Here is a 5,000-nt window from a genome sequence, read left to right on the forward strand (position 1 = left end):
GTAGCCTGAGACTCTCTCCCGATCAGCACACACTGCGTTCTCACAACGCGGTCATCAGTAGCTACCTTCCTTTTCCATCACTGCTGGATCTCTTTCCATCTTTTACATTCAGGATTCAGGAACGTTGCATATAGGATTGAATGAATCGTGTTCATTCAGGGTAAAGCTCCACCCACTCTCAACTACAAACCCAGTTCCTCACCATCATGCAGTATGTGCTACAGTCCAGCTCCATCTAGTGGACGTGCATTTCCTTCTCACAGCTCTGTAAAAATCACACACACAGCAGATTTTCTGTCTATCTGCTAATCTGGAATAAAACATAATTCTGTGTTCTGTGTCTTTCTATCCCTTTTGTTCTCTTCCTCTCTGTTTCATAACGTTGTGTAATATTGTATACAAGCAGATAAGTTATTTCCCCATTATCATTCTGTACTTTCTGTCCCATTCTTTTCATTCTCTTCTTTTTTTTTTCTTTTTCCTCTATCTTTCTGTCCTTTCAGTTCTGTTGTTTTTTATTCTTTTCTATCTTTCTGTTCTTCTTTTCTGTCTTTCTGTTCTGTTTTTTTTATTCTTTTCATTGTTTTTTTCCTTTCTATTTGTTCTTTTTGTTTAACACTTAAATTCTTTGTTCCATTCTTCACATTTTGTTCTCTACTTTCCATTCTTTCCATTTTGTTCTCTACTTTCCATTCTTTCCATTTTGTTCTCTACTTTCCATTCTTTACATTTTCTTCTCTACTTTCCATTCTTTCCATTTTGTTTTTTATGTTCTTTACATTGTGTTCTCTACCTTCCATTCTTTACATTTTGTTTATGTTCTTTACATTTTGTTCTCTACTTTCCATTCTTTCCATTTTGTTTATGTTCTTTACATTTTGTTCTCTACTTTCCATTCTTTCCATTTTGTTCTTTATGTTCTTTACGTTTTGTTCTCTACTTTCCATTCTTTACATTTTGTTCTTTATGTTCTTTACGTTTTGTTCTCTACTTTCCATTCTTTACATTTGGTTCTTCATGTTCTTTACGTTTTGTTCTCTACTTTCCATTCTTTACATTTTGTTCTTCATGTTCTTTACGTTTTGTTCTTTACTTTCCATTCTTTACATTTTGTTCTTTATGTTGTTCTCTACTCTCCGTTCTTTACATTTTGTTCTTTATGTTGTTCTCTACTCTCCGTTCTTTACAATTTGTTCTTTGAGCTCTGTTCTTTACATACCATTTTTTACTCCATTCTTCTCATTCTGTTGTTTTTGTTGTGTTCTTTTTATTCTGTTCTGTACATTCTGTTCTTTATGTTATATCTTTACGTTCCCCGGATCATTAATTACTTTCCCAGAGCTCATGTCTCTGAGCACAGTACGCAGTATTCAGTGTGAAATATCAGAACTGGAGATGCAATGAATCGTGTAGTCAGTGGAAAGCGCCACACTCTCAGCAGTGTGTATTAAAGCGCCATCTGCTGGATGTGCAGGAGTTCGTACATGTCATTATCATGATGTAGCTCTGGAAAGCATGAAGTTAATGCTATTCCATGCTCTGTGTGTGTGTGTGTGTGTGTGTGTGTGTGTGTGTGTGTGTGTTCTAATCTGGGATCACGTGCAATGTTTCCTGTCTCGCCTGTTTTGACATCTTTCTTTGTTTGTTTCAGATTTTTCTTCCATTCTTTTCATTCTGTTCATTTGTTTTGTTCTTTACATTCCGTACTCTCCAGTCTGTTCTTTCGGTTTCATTCTTCCCCTGTCTTTTGTTCTGTTCTTCCCTTCCCATCCTTTTTTGTTCTGTTCTTCCCTTCCCATCCTTTTTTGTTCTGTTCTTCCCTTCCCATCCTTTTTGGTCTGTTCTTTCAGTGCTCCACTGTTTTTATTACATTCTTTTTGGTCTGCTCTTTCTCTTACGTTCTTTCCTTTCTCCATTCTTTTCATTTTATTCTTTTTATTCAGATTTATTTTGGTCCTGTTCTTTCCCTTCCTGCAGTTTTGATTCATTCTGTTACATTCTTTTTGCTCCCTTCTTTTCACTCTTTCGTGTTCCTCTTATTTTTTATCCATTCCTTCCATTCTGTTGTTTTCCTTTCCTTTCCTTTTCTTGAGGAAGCAGGTGAGTGGGCGTGTAGTTCTCTGTGTTGCTGAGGATCCTGGGAAATGGAGTTTGACTGAGGCTAGCAGCGGCAACCTTCCTTTTTTTGGGACGTATGATCAGTTATTTATGATGATGAGGAGGAGGATGATAATGTGAAGAGTTTTTATCTTTAATGAACAAATCTTTTCTCCTGTAATCCTGTGAGGCTGTTGAAGGTGCTGCTGTCACTCTTTTACACTTCATTCATAAAGGACAGAACCTCAAGTCCAGAGTACTTCCTGTAGAGGGCATTGGTCCCTTACTTTATGCTGTCTTCTGAACTTGTGAGCTGATGAGTGTTTATAACAGGCGTATTCCTGTTGAGCAGACGACAGAGGGTGGTGTTGTGTTGCTGTAGTCATGTGGAACGAGTGCAGAGATGAGAGGACTAAAACATGCAGGATTAAGCCATTGTAATATTTACATTTCTAAAGTTGATTTTTCACATTATCCTGCACTATGTAAGAGTGCTCCTAAAGCACCACTGAAATCAAAATGGCTGCTTCAGAGCTTTCTGAAGCTTTTCACAAAACTAACAAATAACAAGAATTGTTTAGCAACAAGCCTACCAGTGGGGTGTGTCGAATGTACAGCAGGATACACTCCTCGTTAAAGGGGAGAGAAACCATCCATAGTCTCATTAAACTCTTCACTAGTTTATATATTTAGCTAGTTCACTAAGTTACTCTCCGATTTGTTTAAATTGGGCGGGGTGTGGCACATCTCAGACGCTATTGGCTGTTGTGTAAATCACTCAAGCATTTCAGTACGCCGTCACTGACTTCCTGTTTCAGAAGGAAATATGTCAACTTGCAGAACTAAATCATGGCTCTCAAGTCGCTTCATGGGGACTTTAAAAGAAAAGGATCTATTTCTCTTTTGTTGCATTTACATTGCCGACCAATTCTGTTTATTTTCACTGAATTATGAGACAGATTGAATATTTTTCACACCTTGGATCTTTTTTCACATCTGGTATGAACCACATTCAGTTGAGGAAACATATCTGTTATCTGACCTGATTATCACATCGCATCTTGAATTTCCTGTTACTGACCTTTTTTTTTTTTTCTTTTTCCCTTTTTTCTTTTTTTTTCTTTTACCAGTCTGTAAGGGGAAACTACCACTCAAAAAACTGCAAGGTAGCTACAGAAACCTGTGAGGACTTAAGGGCTTTGACAGAGTGAGGATGCAGAGTGAGCTCCAGGGCCAGTGTACAGTGAATAAAGAGTACAGTAATCGTAATGGAATCACTCATTCTTTCCAAAATCACGCTGATGCTACTGGTAAAAAGTTGCCGTTTTTAGCAGAGTGTATTTTGGCGAGAGAATGATGTAGACACAGGAATCAGATGGGACCAAAAAAAAAAAAAAAATCAGGACCAGGTTTAACACTGCACTCTGTCGTGTTCATTCTCAGCACTTTTATAGGTGCTAATTCGGATCATTTCCTTAACGGGAATACGGGAACACAAACGCTAAATCTGCTTCAGCATGAAGCCATTTCAAATGTCGCATGTCACAGGACGTGCTGAACAACACTTCTGTTGCAATACTCATCATTCCATTTATGCTATTCACCGTACAAACAGCACATACATACATAAATACATACCTTCCACCCTGTTTATTCCCAAACTCCATCTTTTCTGTATTAAAAAGACAATAGAACTGTATCATTAGGAGCAACGTAATTATACAGACTTCATTCTTTAATTCTTTTCATTCTTTCCCACAATTTCACAAGCCATTCTCTCTTTCAGTAGACTGGAGTTGGCCAAATCTCACACCGTCCAAATCTGAAGCTTCTGATGCCAGCAGATTGGAGATCATTTGGATGACTTATTCTCTCTCTCTCTCTCTCTCTCTCTCCAATTTATTATCTCCCTGCCCAAATTTTATGAGCTAAACATCCATAGAAACTCAATCTGGTGTAGTAAGAGGTCACGTTAACCACAGAATCCATGCCTGTGTGGTCAAATAAGGCCACTAGCTATTTGTCGGAGTCGGTTTTATGGGAAAACAGAGCCGAAGGACATTTTCAGTCTGAGCTAGACTCCAGTAAAAACACAGATATGTCACCAGCCGCTTTTTTTCAAGGTTCTTAACAACTCGTATTTCTCTGTTGGACTCCATCGAGGCTGTAAAGTTGGCGGTAGTGTAATCTCACTCGCGGAGAAGTTTTAGTGTAAAGCCCCACCCTGTAAAGAGAAGCTGTGTGGGGAGGAACGAAGTTTTCGATTTAGTTGCTGGCACAAAAAAAAAAAGGGTGTGTAAAGTGTTATAGGTCATATTTACAGCGCTGTTGGATTGGGATTGGTCAGAAGGTGATGATTAATCTGAGAGACAGAAGCTCTGACAGGAGCACAAGCAGCAAATCACAAGTTTACGATAACGCGCTAATGCGCTCGCTCCGATACGTTGTTGTTTCTGTAGTAATAGTACGTTGTACAATGGATGTGCCACATAAACGGATAAAAGAACCCACGTGTAATTGTTGACATGGTGATGTGAGACATCTGTTTAACATTTATGGAAGGAGTCTCCAGTGTCAGTGCGTTTCTGAGACAGGAAAGTCTTCAGGACAGACGAGTTTATGCTTCCTGGTGTCTCGTTAACATAGGAATGTTATCTGCGAGAGGAAAAGGAAAGATTGGTGAAGAAACCATAAGTATGAACTGACTTGTTTCGTGGACGTTCCACAATATTAAACGTAACTATAAACGGATAAAAAGTATAACATGTTGTCCTTTTAATAAAAACCAAAAGAATGAAACACTTTGGGATGTTCTGTTACAGGAAAATAATCAACTTGTGGGTGCTAACAGTGACTCCGCGTCATCACACCCCCTCGATTGTTGTTGATTATTTTCCTGTAAC

The 5,000-nt window shown here is 38.4% G+C and overlaps 1 protein-coding gene across 2 annotated transcripts in view; it reads left to right on the forward strand.

The window, feature by feature from the left end:
- Positions 1-494, forward strand: part of tab2 (TGF-beta activated kinase 1 (MAP3K7) binding protein 2) — a 70,793-nt gene extending 70,299 nt beyond the window's left edge. The window contains exon 10 of one of the 2 annotated variants that reach the window (XR_008301298.1): positions 1-494. This exon is cut by the window's left edge and continues 1,367 nt beyond it. The gene's annotated coding sequence lies outside the window, so the exon portion shown is untranslated. The other variant, XR_008301299.1, reaches the window with a different exon arrangement.
- The last annotated feature ends 4,506 nt before the right edge of the window (positions 495-5,000 follow it).

This window comes from Pangasianodon hypophthalmus, chromosome 30 (genome assembly GCF_027358585.1).
Source record: "Pangasianodon hypophthalmus isolate fPanHyp1 chromosome 30, fPanHyp1.pri, whole genome shotgun sequence".
NCBI lineage: Eukaryota > Metazoa > Chordata > Actinopteri > Siluriformes > Pangasiidae > Pangasianodon > Pangasianodon hypophthalmus.